We start from the raw sequence: 13,808 nt of genomic DNA on the forward strand, positions 1-13,808 counted from the left end.
AAAAACACCGATCTGCCCCCAGAGGGGGCAGAAAAGTCTACAGATATTAATTGGCCCCAGGAAGCGACCCTTACCCAAGGGGTCGCTTCCAACATAAATACTAATATCCCTGGTGTCTAGTGGGCTTTTCTGCCCCCCCTGGGAGCAGAAACGGTGAAAAAAAAACACCGATCTGCCCCCAGAGGGGGCAGAAAAGTCTACAGATAATAATTGGCCCCAGGAAGCGACCCTTACCCAAGGGGTCGCTTCCAAAATAAAAAAAAACACATCCCTGGTGTCTAGTGGGGCATCCCTGCTCCACGATCGCGACGCTGTGCGCGATCGTGGAGCAGGAATGCCCTGTATTGAGACATCAGGGGAGAGGAAATACTCTTTCCTCTCCCCCGACGCCTCAATACACTCTACAAGGCCCCCGCCACCCCACCGGAGCAAACACCACTCACCTTCCTCTATGGACGCCTGGAAGCAAATGGCTTCCAGGCGTCCGAGCACTTCCTGATGACGCCAGCGCGCGCTGTGCGCGCTGACGTCACCAGGAAGCGTGGGGGGGCTCGGGGGTGGCAGCGGAAACTCTTCCGCTGCCATCCCCGTCTGTGGGGGCACGATCGGTGCCCCAGGGGGGGAGCGCCAGCGCTTCCCCCAGGGGCTGTCCTCATGACGGAGCGGTTCCGTCATGAGCACAGCCCAACTGATGCTCATGACGGAACCGCTCCGTCATGAGCATCCAAGGGGTTAATAATAGCTTTTCTGATGTCTCAAATTTTTGTCATGCCATAAAAATTATTCCAGTGCTGGGGATGAATTCTGGGGAGCCTATCTTATTAATAAATGCGGACATTCCTCTGGACCGGGTATGCCACAAATCATTAGCTCTATTGTTCCTGTTCATTAATAATATCATAGAACGGGAGGAGGTGTCCAGGATTGTTTTAGTCGGTGATCTACCTTGTAAGGTTTGCAATCATTCTATCAGCCTATATTCTGATATAGAAAGTGAGGAAGCCTCAAAAAGTGCACCTGCTTGCTTTCTAGCAAAAAAAAAATGATAAAGGGAGTATAAAAGAGGTCTCTCCGTTCGTGGAGTTTGGGGAGTTTTCTGCACTCCGCACTCTGCAGAGCTCGCAGAGTGCAGATAACTCTGCTCCGCGTAGCGCAGCGGAGTTTTTCCCCATTCGTGCTTGCCAAAAGTAAGTTGGACAGCACAAGTTGCTGCCCCGGTAGACTTTCTACCTGAGCGGGAAGAGCAGCGTGAACAACAGTTTGCAACACACTCCGCCGCTAGCGGAACTCCGCTGAGTCTTTTTGTCACTTCGCGGAGTTCTGCTACACGGAACTCCACAAACTCTACCCAGGCCTACTTGATATACTCAGGAAAAATGATTGTCTGATTGTAAATGACAGATTTAAGTCTGATTTACCTGCTCATTTTACTCATTAAGCTATCACAGGATGTTCTTTAATCGATTATCTTATTGTTTTGTTTATTGCCTTTTATCTAATTTCTGATATGAAAATTATTGATAGCTCTTTTAGTGACCATAGAGGTTTTTTTTTTACTCTAGCGTTTAGTACTATTGCAGTGGGGTCTTGGAAATTTAATGGGCCTAATTATAAATTTGATAAGGTTACTGGAAGAACCCACTGGTATCCAGCTAGTATCCAACAACTGAAAGGGTCCTTGGGAGCATTGTTTAATAGCAAGCAATCCTAGAATTTGGAAACAATTCATTAATTTTCTCCGTTTATTAAACAGACGGTACGTAAGGACTGCCATAAGTCCATGCAAATACAACCAAAACCTTCACAACAACCTCTGCTCTCTCTAAATAAAGAGATAAAACGTTTGATTAGATTGCAATTTGCCTCATTTGTGGTTGAAAGAGAAAAATGCATAACTCTTCTACGGAGGAGAAGACAAAATCATTGCAGATTGGTCAGGGACAAGAGTGAGGTCCTGCCATTTACCAATTAGGGAAGATCAGTGGAGAGATTACATTTTTGGTACTATATACAGCAATCTAGGGAGTAACCACTAACAGGGCAGAATTTACCCCCCTCCTTTTGATGGAGCTCACCAAATATGTCCCTCCCTCTATGAATGAGATTGAGGAATTTATCAACTCTATGAGATCATCTGGGGCAATGGGTCCTGATGAAATCCTGATCTTAAAAAAAGAAGCTAAGTTATGAGCAACTCTCCTTTCCCTGCTATTAAAATACTGTTATCATCATTCTGCATCCCCCCCCCATCATGGACAAGGAGTATTATCATCCCATTATATAAAAAGGGGGCGTGTAACTTGCCTATTAATTATGGACCAATTGCTCTACTAGATGCTGTGGGAAAGGTTGTTACTAAAAGCCTATTAAACCATCTTAATTGTGCGGTCAAAGAAAAAAGGATTATCCCTGTGTAACAGTCCGGCTTTAGGTGAAATCTTGGCATGCTAGATAACATCATTGCCCTTCAAAATACCACGGAAAAATATGCCACCGTCAGAGGTTTTCGGTGTTTGCAGCTTTCATTGACTTTTCCACAGTGCTCAATAGATTGGATCGTCCTACACTGTGGAAAAAAATACATATTCTTTGAATGCCAGAGGTTTTGCTGAATTAAATTATTGCCTTACACACTTCCACGTGGTGTCAAATGTTATTGGGGAGTGTGGGGGGGATTCAGGGTTGTCTGCTGAAATTCTTGCAAAAAATGGCTTAAAGCAGGGTTGTCTGCTAGCCCCTTTTGTATTTTTCCCTGTATATTTCCGAATTGCCTCCTTACCTGAGTATTGGGGCCGGCGACTCTCCCATCCACTGGGAGCCTGAGGAAATATGAATTTTTATGATCGATTGTGTCCCCTATCTTAGACCCCAACGGCTCCATGTACATGCTACAAGTACATGTATGTTCCCTCCACTTCAAGCTATGAAGACGCAAATACAATTGTGTCCAACGTCCACATGTCCTCTTTCAGATCCGCCATGAATGGGTCGAATATTCCGTTCCTAAGTATGCCTTGCCACCGTCTTTATATGGTATACTTTTCACGTTCTTCTGCTCTGGCAAGGTAGGCCCTGAATTCTGCCATCGAGCTTTTCCTGCCTTCTGCCTCTGAATGCTCCAGCCTGGACCTGCATCTGTATCCATGACCTTTGTCTTACTTCCTGCGCGGCTAACGGTGCCAGGCCCGGCCTGTTGCCTGCCAAAACTGTATTCAGCCTTCAAGTTATCTGCTCCGCTCCTCGAGAAATGCATTCCTGTCTAGTAGTTTAGGTAAACATTCTTCCCGCTACAGAGCAAAGGGCCCGGCCTTACTATCTCCGTGCAAGTAATTCATGGCTACTGTTGCCATGGTAGGCCCATGCCCCCTCGCATCTCATGTAGACACATAGACGCTTATACACGCACTAGAAGTTAGTATAGGATAGCCGTATAGGATAGCCTCTGCCTGAGAGACCTTTCCTTCCAGATAATACAGTTCCTTAAACACAAGATATTAGATACGATTTGGGATTAGGTTGTTCTGACATCCCAGACTTCTGTCTCCTCATGTAGGGCTAAATGTCAAGTCCCCTTCACCCTCCAGTTACACGTCAATCACACGTCATGCTACTGTGCGCGCATCTCTGCCAAGTATTTTTGCTGACTTTGCAGGATTCACTTATGGATCCACCCACCTGTGTCATCATCAGAATGACGTTTCTAGTACATGCCCTCATGCACGCCTATTGTAACGCCTTTATTCATTACGTATGTGTATTCTTATCTCTCTTCTCAGCTGTCACGCCTTCTGCATATGTCTTCACTGTAATGCATTTACTATATATATGATAACCTGTCAATAAAGTATCGCTCTATTCCATCCCGAACCTTCGTGGTGACGGAATACGATTGCCTGGTTCGAACCAATTCCTTTGTAAGGAATAAACCCATTTTAAAACCTCAAATACCACGGATTCTGCCTCTTATTTTTACTGAGTTATTCTTATTGAATTTTACCGCATAAATTAAGTACAGGTAATTAAAATTTACCACATAATTGGCGCCCGAACAGGGACACCTCTCACACCCCACGCGCCGGAGGTGCGTTGCAGACCCGGTCTCCTGCCACAGCCGGACGGACAACTACGCGTACCCGCAGGATTTCCTGTATCTCCCTCAGGCCAACGGGGGTGACTAAGGCTGCGATCAACACCCAGACGAGGCGGTGAGGAGTGCGGAGAATCCCGACCAGAGCCTAGCTGAGAGAGCAAGATCCGAGGTATACAGAGGCCCACCAGATTCCGAAGTCCGAAGTATCTAAGTCACGAGTCGAGTCCAGTCCAGTTTGGTCTAGTCCAGTCCAGACTTCCGAGGCCTTCTGTTCTGTTCCGTGCTTCCCGGTGAGTACCGTTGCTGGGGACGCATCTAGACGTGCGCATTGGTTTGTGCCGGTCAAGACGGGTTTGGGTACACAGACCTGGTCTGCACTGTTTCAGCAGTGTATCTGTACTGTTTAGCAGTACATCTAGTATTATGCAGTTAGCTAGTTTTATTCTGATTATCATTGTTCGTTCTAAAATGTTTTAATATGTTTTAAATGTCGTGGTATGAGTGATTGTTCGATCTTCATTACTGTGTTTATTGTATTAATTGTGTTCAAGTCCGAGTAAGAATCAAGTAGCAAGGTTTAAGATGCCGTTATTTTCAAAATTAAGACAGATAAAAACTAGAAAAGGGATACTCGAAGAAGCCGTTCCCATTCCACCTAGGGACACTCCAGGGTACTTTATGTACCATAAACATGGCCTAGATGCCGTATTATATCTCGAATTGTGGGTAGACTACACCAAGGATTTAGTAGAGAATCAGAGATGGCCCGTTGCTGGGACATGGGATGCAGATTGCATCATGAGAGTAGAAGAAGCATTATGGAAAAAGAAAGCCAGACAGTCACAGAAAGATGCCATTGAATTATGGCGTAAAGAATCGCATAGACGCACAGAGAAAGCGCTCAGAAAAGAAGAGAAAAGTAGGGAGGATTCAGAAAAAGCCCGAGAAAATGTATTAATTGAGGAAGGTATCCGAGTAAAAGCAGAACAAGTAGACAGACAACGAAACACTCTTATGAATGGTATGTATCCTCTTCTGGCCGAGGGCTTACCTAAGGCCACCCTGGAAGTACCAAAAGATCTGCCACCTCCAGTGCTTCCGACTAAATTACACCCCAAGACCGCAAAGGACATTTTCCTTTCTTCCTATTTAGACGATGTAGCCCCCGAATATGTTAATGCTCCGCCGCCACGCACATCACCTGATAATGGTGCTCGACCCCGAGATAATCCGCCCCCACTTCCGCAGCAACATACTCCTACGCCCGTTCCTCCACTTCTTCCTGCACCTATTCTTCCTACCTTACACCCAACGAATCCTTTTGGACCTAGCACCTCAGGAGGTGCGACAGGAAGTTTTCATACACCACCATCAGTGCGTCGATTGACTTATAGGGATCTAGCACACCAACGTACACCTCAAACAGCGAATTATGACATATTTAAAGAGCCTCTTACAGATTGTAGATATGATCCAGTACCAGGTAAAGACGACAGAATGATGCTATCATCAGTACGTCTACGACGAGTTGCGAACTATTTAATGATATTACCAGGAATGATTGATCATCTAGACAAAATATATCACTTTGTCCAAACAGGGCAAGGTCCTGAAAGTATTGGCGAGGCCATGGCATACCAGAAAGTGGACACGCAAAAACTGTTGTTACGCTTCTTCATAAACTGCCTGATAAGACACAGAGATAGGCCAGGTGTAGACGCGGAAGAAATGAGGTCACTCAACAAATGGGGCCAGAATATAGCAGACGGAAAACATGATAAACAGAATAGTATAGAAAGTATGTACCGAAGAATCAGGAAAACAGTAGAACAAATATGTGAAAGAGAACAGCCTGAAAGAGAAACAGATGCAGATAAAACCGAGTCCTCAGGGGATGAGGAACAACTAGAAATGACAACAGGACAATTACAATTACCAGCTAGAGAAACGATAGCTTATGTAGGAAAAGGAAGATCCTTCAATAATCCAATACGTCCGATACGTCCAGAAAGTAAGAGAATTTTTCAAGCAGCTATGTCAAACCCAAGAACCCCTGAACATTTATTTCAGGCTACTGATAAAATTCTTCAAGAACGAATGGGGTACCATGTACTCGATTCTATGGATGAACAAGAATTAGCCAGGTCAGCAGTACAATGGGCTGACAGTTCTGATAAATATAGTGATGACGCGCTAGTACATACGTTTTTGAATCTTTCACCAGACGAACAGCGTTTAGCTGGTATATACATGATACAACATCTCCTTATATTATATAAAGGCCAACACTCCGATCCTGGTCCCCTACCTGATATACTGATAGAACTACTCATGAATAAATGGAGAGGTCTAGGTACCGATCTAATTAAAGTAATTCTAGAATATCGACACAGATATAGTGCCTTTTTGTGTCCAGAGCATGATCCAGCTCCCTCCATGGAAAGAAAGACGTATTACATAGACAGACAGAATCCCTTACGCGAAGTGCACCCAGTTAGAAATGATGATAATACTTTTAGACGCGTGTTCGTGTACACGCCTATAACTAAAATAGAACTATTGGAAATGAAAAAATTAGTGCCCAGCCATGACAGAGATCCAGCAGGTTTTCACCGTGAAATAAAAGACATGTTACTCATGGGTGATTATACCTATCCTGACATTATGAAAATATTGAAAGTATTATTGCCTGCCGGTATTTACGAGAAACTCAAAGAAAAAGAGTGGGAGGTGGGAGAACAAAAGATTGATTGGACCGCATTGGAAAACGAAGAAAATGCCCGAACTGCAGGCGTAGGGCTTGGAGACAAAACTAAAGCATTACCAGGATTATTAGTACAAGTATTGCCACGTTTATTAACTACGAAAAAGGAAGACTGGGGAGCAATCTCAGCTTGCAAACAGAAACCCGATGAAGACACTAGTGATTTTTATTCCCGATTTGAAAAATGTTTTGGTATTAATAGCGGCCTGAAAGCAAGTAGTGATTCATATCCACATCTTTTTGTAACGAAACTAGTCGAAAATTCCTAGCCTCAGGTTAAGAACAGAGTATTGAAAGTAGAGAGCTCTTGGCAAGCTAATACCCCGTCACAAATGTTACAAATGTTACAGTACCACCAGAATAGAATTAGAGAAGAACAAGAACACGAACAGAGACGTATGAAAGACACGAAAATGAAAATGCTCGTCGCCCAGTCAGTTCCAGCTGACAGTCATAAAAAGGGTGCGACACAGTCCAGTAATTCAGCGGTTCCTGTTAAAGGGACATGCAACTATTGTAAACAGCCAGGTCATTATATAAACGATTGTGCAGTTCTGAAACATAATATCTCTACGGGTAAAACCAAGGAGAGACCACGTCCACCTAGACAGGATCAGATCCAACAACAAGTTCCCCAGAATGTACAGCCTATGCAAGCTGCACAACAGACCGTAGCGGTACCACAGTCACAGCCTATTGCCGCAACACAGAACACGACACAACAGATGTACCAGTATGCACAAAATGACTATCCCGATTATCAGCGATACACATGAAACAGCCTAGAGAGGGAAGTTGGCTTACCCCTTATTGAGGTTCCCGTAGATCAAGAGGGTCCTTATGTACATAGTCAAGTATTAGGGAAAGACAGAAAGTTTTTAATTGATACAGGGGCAAGCAGAACAACTATAAGTCACGACGAGGTTCCAGGGGCACCCCTCTCAGGCTCACAGAATATTTCCCTTGGATTTTCAGGAAAACCTATTGTTAAAGAAGTATCGCAACCTCTTCCTCTTGCAGTCGGTCCATTGACACGGACTACAGATCTATTACTTACAAAATCATGCCCAGAAAACTTGTTAGGTATAAAGACACTGAAAGCTCTAGGAGCTGTAATATGTTGTTCCCCGGAGGGGGTACGACTATTTTTGCGTGACTTCAAAGGTCACTATGTATTTAGAGACATGGATCACAGGTTACAGAATGTCCCTGCACATTTATGGGCACAAGGCCCTACTGATGTAGGTTGTATGCATATTACACCATATCGAGTCACACTCAAAGCAGGAGTGGTATTACCACGAATTCGACAATACAAGTTACCTCCAGATGCTGTAGTGGCTTTGCTGCCAATCATTGACGAGCTCATTTCACAAGGAGTGGTTGTGGAAACCGACTCCAATGTGTGTAATTCTCCTATAATTCCGGTTCTAAAATGAACTGATCCAAATGCACCTCCAGTTTATCGATTAATTATTGATCTGCGCGAATTGAATAAATGCATAGTACCACAATATCCCGTGGTTCCAGATATCTCTTCATTATTGACAGCTATTGATTCAGAGGCAACGTTCTTTACTGTAATTGACCTCAAGAACGCCTTCTTTAGCGTCCCAATCGATCCGGAAAGCCAATATTTGTTCGGATTTAGTTTAAATGGACGAAGCTTCAAATTTGCACGCGCACCTCAAGGATTCACAGAAAGCCCCAGCATCTATAGCCAAGCACTGAAAAGACAACTTGACAGTATCCACATGCCTGTTAACACTGCACTGCTTCAGTATGTCGATGATCTGCTGATCACCGCCCGAAGCGAACCCGAATGTGAAAAAGCATCACTGACGGTTTTACATTTTCTGGCCGACAAGGGGCACAAGGTGTCCCCTTCGAAGCTGCAATTTTGTGTTCAGCAAGTTGTGTACCTTGGGCACTTGCTGTCCAAGGGGGGAAGACAGCTCACACCTGATCGCATCCAGTTAATTGTAAACATGCCACCACCCAAGACACAAAAGGAGGTGCGGGCCTTCATAGGTCTCACTTCGTACTGTAGACAATGGATTCCCCAATATGCATTTCTAGTAAAACCACTCATTCAGTTGACAACCCAGGAAGCAGCGACTTCGACTGTCCTCCCTTGGACTCAGGCACATACACAAGCTTTTGAAGACTTAAAGAAAGCCTTATGTCAAGCACCTGTTTTAGCGACACCATGTTACAGTAAGCCTTTTACACTCTTTGTTACAGAACGCGAAGGTACTGCCTTGTCAGTACTCACTCAGGAAAAAGCAGGTTCACACAAGCCGTGTGCTTACTTTTCTAGCACACTAGATCCAGTAGCTCAGGCTCTGCCTACATGCCTGAAATCAGTCGCAGCGACAGCTTTAGCGATCAGACAAAGCGATTCCATAGTATTAGGACATCAATTGACAGTGCAAGTTCCACACTCCGTGGAAGTTCTTTTAAACCGAACTCAGACTCAGCACTTGACTATAGCACGACTGACAGGTTACGAATTAACATTGTTTCAGCCACACATAGAAATCAGACGCTGTAGTACATTAAATCCTGCCACACTTTTGCCATTAAGTGGAACAGACCCACTGGCACATGATTGTATTGAAGTCATTACTATTACAACAAAACCCAGACAAGACTTGACAGATATTCCATTACCAGATTCAGACCTGACACTTTATGTGGATGGTTCATGCATGAGAACAAGTACAGGAGAATTAGTGGCCGCTTACGCAGTCACGACAGACACCGAAGTTATTGAAACAAATTGTATTGACACATTGTCAGCTCAAGCAGCAGAGCTCATCGCTCTGACACAAGCCTGTATTCAAGCCAAAAATAAAAGAGTCAACATATACACAGATTCACGTTATGCATTCGGAGTTGTACACGACTTCGGAGTCCTTTGGCGAGAGAGAGGTTATTTGACTTCTCACGGTGCCAACATTCAACACGGTCCCCTCATTCAAGCTCTGTTAGATGCAATACATCTGCCTACTTCGATATCTATCATGAAGTGCAAGGCTCATACAAAAGTCACCGATATCATTTCCCAGGGTAACGACCTAGCAGACCGAACAGCTAAGCAAACAGCACAGAATCGGATTCATGTAACTGACTTGACAAAGACAATAGTTCTGACACCGACACACTGCATGACAGTTAGGGATCCCGCCCTTGATGTAATTGACATACAGACACATGCTACACCAGAGGAAATCAAGAAATGGACTGAACTAGGAGGGATCCAAACAGATCAGGGATGGATGACGAAGGGAAAATCTACATGGTTTCTCCCTGACTCAATGGTTCAAGTTATCATTAACACAATGCATAGTCCAGCACATCTAGGAGAGAAAGCTATGTTAGACAGTATTCAAAACATTTGGTTTAATAAACACTTACGAGCTGCAGCCAAACAGAAAGTCCGTACTTGCATGATTTGTTGTCAGTTCAACCCAGGTAAAGGCGTACCTGTAGAGCAAGGTGGATTTCAACCTCCTGATCACCCTTTTGAAGTCCTCCAGATGGATTATATCCAGATGGAACGATGTCGAGGATTCAAATATGTTCTCGTAGTTGTATGCGCTCTTTCCCGTTGGACAGAAGCATATCCAGTCTCAGATTACACTGCCCCGACCACTGCCAAGCAGCTGGTTCGTGAATTCTTCCCACGGTATGGTTTGCCCCGTATCGTGTACTCAGATAATGGCCAACCGTTCTCATCCGAGCTGATGAAACACATTTCACTCCTGTTAGGCTATCAATGGAAATTCCACTGTGTCCGGCATCCCGAGGCAGCAGGTCTCGTGGAACGTCACAACCAGACTCTGAAAATTCGACTTTCTAAAATCTGTAGAGAGAAAGGTGTCGACTGGATAGTAGCCTTACCAGTTGCACTATTTTACATGAGAATGATAGCACATTCTCGAACAGGGCTATCCCCGTACGAGGTGGTCTTCGGTAGGCCACCAAATATGTGGGGGACGCCTATACCTCGTAAAATCACTGATGTTGATTGTAATATGCTGACAGATTACCTTGCTTCCTTGATGTCTGCACTACAATCTTGCCGTTCACAGGTAGCTGCAGCCTTTCCCGACAACACCGAGGTGAAGCCCCATGAAGTGGTTCCCGGAGATTTTGTTTTCATAAGAAATTTCGACAGGAGGAGCCCGCTGGAGCCTCGCTGGCAAACGCCGAAATTAGTACTCCTGACCACGAGGACAGCAGTAAAGATCGATGGTCGCAAGGGTTGGCTACACTCGAGCCACATCAAGAAATTTCATGGACTGCCTTCTGATTTGAACTCTCAGCCCTGCCCCCCTCCACAGACTGATTCAAAACTCCCCCTGGTCGAGAAAACTGCTTCCCAAAACTATAAACTGAAACTAAGGTCTAGCAAGTCAGACAATTTGATTGTTTAAGTCCTCTCCTAGGTAAATCGGTTAAATTAGTCTCTGACATGTATCCTCTAGACCGAAATCGAGAGAGAGATAGACAGAAACAGCTCAAGAAACGTGCATATTGTAAATCACTTCATAGTCACTGTATAGTGACATTGTTGATTATGTTTTTTCTAAATCTTCTGATTATTGCTGCAAGTATACTGTTGCACATATACTATCCTATTTTCAAGCGTGCTCATTCTGCTTACAATGTTACTGCCGAACATTCTTTTAGCGAATTACCTTCACATGAGTTGCCCTATAGACTTGCGCTGCGCAACAACACATTCAGTAGTATGTTACATCACTCCCATCAGGCCAGCAACGCTACTAATTGTTGGATATGTGGCCGACTCCCTCCCTATCAGAAATACAAGGGAGTTCTGCCCCTCTTTCCGTATCCATTCACGCACAATGGTTCCTGTGGCGCATGGTTTAGTTTGATTAATTCTTTAGATTCAAATACCGTAGTTTACCAGAGCAACTGGGTATGGGGAAACCTGAACTTAGTTTTGCTTAAAGCCTGCTACCCTAACAAGGAGGGACTTCCCAAAAGGACAGGAACTGATCTAGAAAATGAAGTATATGGATTAGGTAACTTTACACTCAACCTCATGATTCTAAATGTCGAATCTGAAACTGCACCAGTCTTGCCTGCTATGTCCGTATTACCAGTCAAAGGTGAATTATGTGTAAGAAAGAATGGTTCAGTACACCTGGGTCATAGTAAATGTACTACTGTGATCGAATTCAGTGATAAAGGCAAGTCTACATTTAGAGCTTCCCGTCATTCCTACTTCATTTGTGGTCATACCGCATATATACGTTTACCTCTAGATTGGGATGGTACCTGTTACATTGCATTCCTTCTGCCACCTGTTTTCCTAGCCCCTCCTGATTATCATAGAAACACCCATCTAGTACACAATAGACCTCAGAGAGATCTCCCGATTGTCGACTACACTGAAACAGCATGGGAACAATATACAGACTTCAATAAAGGTCTCTTTCCCTACATAGGTGTTGTCTCTAATAGTAAACTGATACGTAGATTAACCAGAACCCTTGAAGCAGTAGTGAATGAAACTATCTCTGCCCTAGGCAACTTAACAGAGGAGCAGTCTGCGATGCGGATTGTTGTTCTCCAAAATCGTCTTGTCCTTGACGTCATCCTGGCCGATAGGGGCGGAGCCTGTAGAGTCATCGGATCAAGTTGTTGTGTTTTCATTCCAGAAAACGCGCCATCCGTATACAAAGCCATAACCCGTCTTCAGAAGATTGCAAGCCAGATACATCAGAATCCAGGCACCTGGACATGGTCCGGTTGGTTCTGGAGCGTGTTGTCAGCCTGGGGATGGAAAGTCCTATCCTTCCTAGGTATTGGCCTTCTCATAGTATTCAGTTGCTGCCTGTGTCTACAATGTGGACCAGCGATTTGCGGCCTGTGTGCCACATCATGTATTCCACGTTCAAGTTCTCATTCAAAATCCCGGAAGAAGAAAGAAGAGCAAATGATGTTACATGAACAGATTGATGGATTCCTGAGGATCGATATCTCATGAAGGGTCCGTAGGGGACAAGGAGGGAATGAGGAAATATGAATTTTTATGATCGATTGTGTCCCCTATCTTAGACCCCAACGGCTCCATGTACATGCTACAGGTACATGTATGTTCCCTCCACTTCAAGCTATGAAGACGCAAATACAATTGTGTCCAACGTCCACATGTCCTCTTTCAGATCCGCCATGAATGGGTCGAATATTCCGTTCCTAAGTATGCCTTGCCACCGTCTTTATATGGTATACTTTTCACGTTCTTCAGCTCTGGCAAGGTAGGCCCTGAATTCTGCCATCGAGCTTTTCCTGCCTTCTGCCTCTGAATGCTCCAGCCTGGACCTGCATCTGTATCCATGACCTTTGTCTTACTTCCTGCGCGGCTAACGGTGCCAGGTCCGGCCTGTTGCCTGCCAAAACTGTATTCAGCCTTCAAGTTATCTGCTCCGCTCCTCGAGAAATGCATTCCTGTCTAGTAGTTTAGGTAAACATTCTTCCCGCTACAGAGCAAAGGGCCCGGACTTACTATCTCCGTGCAAGTAATTCATGGCTACTGTTGCCATGGTAGGCCCATGCCCCCTCGCATCTCATGTAGACACATAGACGCTTATACACGCACTAGAAGTTAGTACAGGATAGCCTCTGCCTGAGAGACCTTTCCTTCCAGATAATACAGTTCCTTAAACACAAGATATTAGATACGATTTGGGATTAGGTTGTTCTGACATCCCAGACTTCTGTCTCCTCATGTAGGGCTAAATGTCAAGTCCCCTTCACCCTCCAGTTACACGTCAATCACACGTCATGCTACTGTGCGCGCATCTCTGCCAAGTATTTTTGCTGACTTTGCAGGATTCACTTATGGATCCACCCACCTGTGTCATCATCAGAATGACGTTTCTAGTACATGCCCTCATGCACGCCTATTGTAACGCC

This window comes from Triturus cristatus, chromosome 1_2 (genome assembly GCF_964204655.1).
Source record: "Triturus cristatus chromosome 1_2, aTriCri1.1, whole genome shotgun sequence".
Lineage (NCBI taxonomy): Eukaryota > Metazoa > Chordata > Amphibia > Caudata > Salamandridae > Triturus > Triturus cristatus.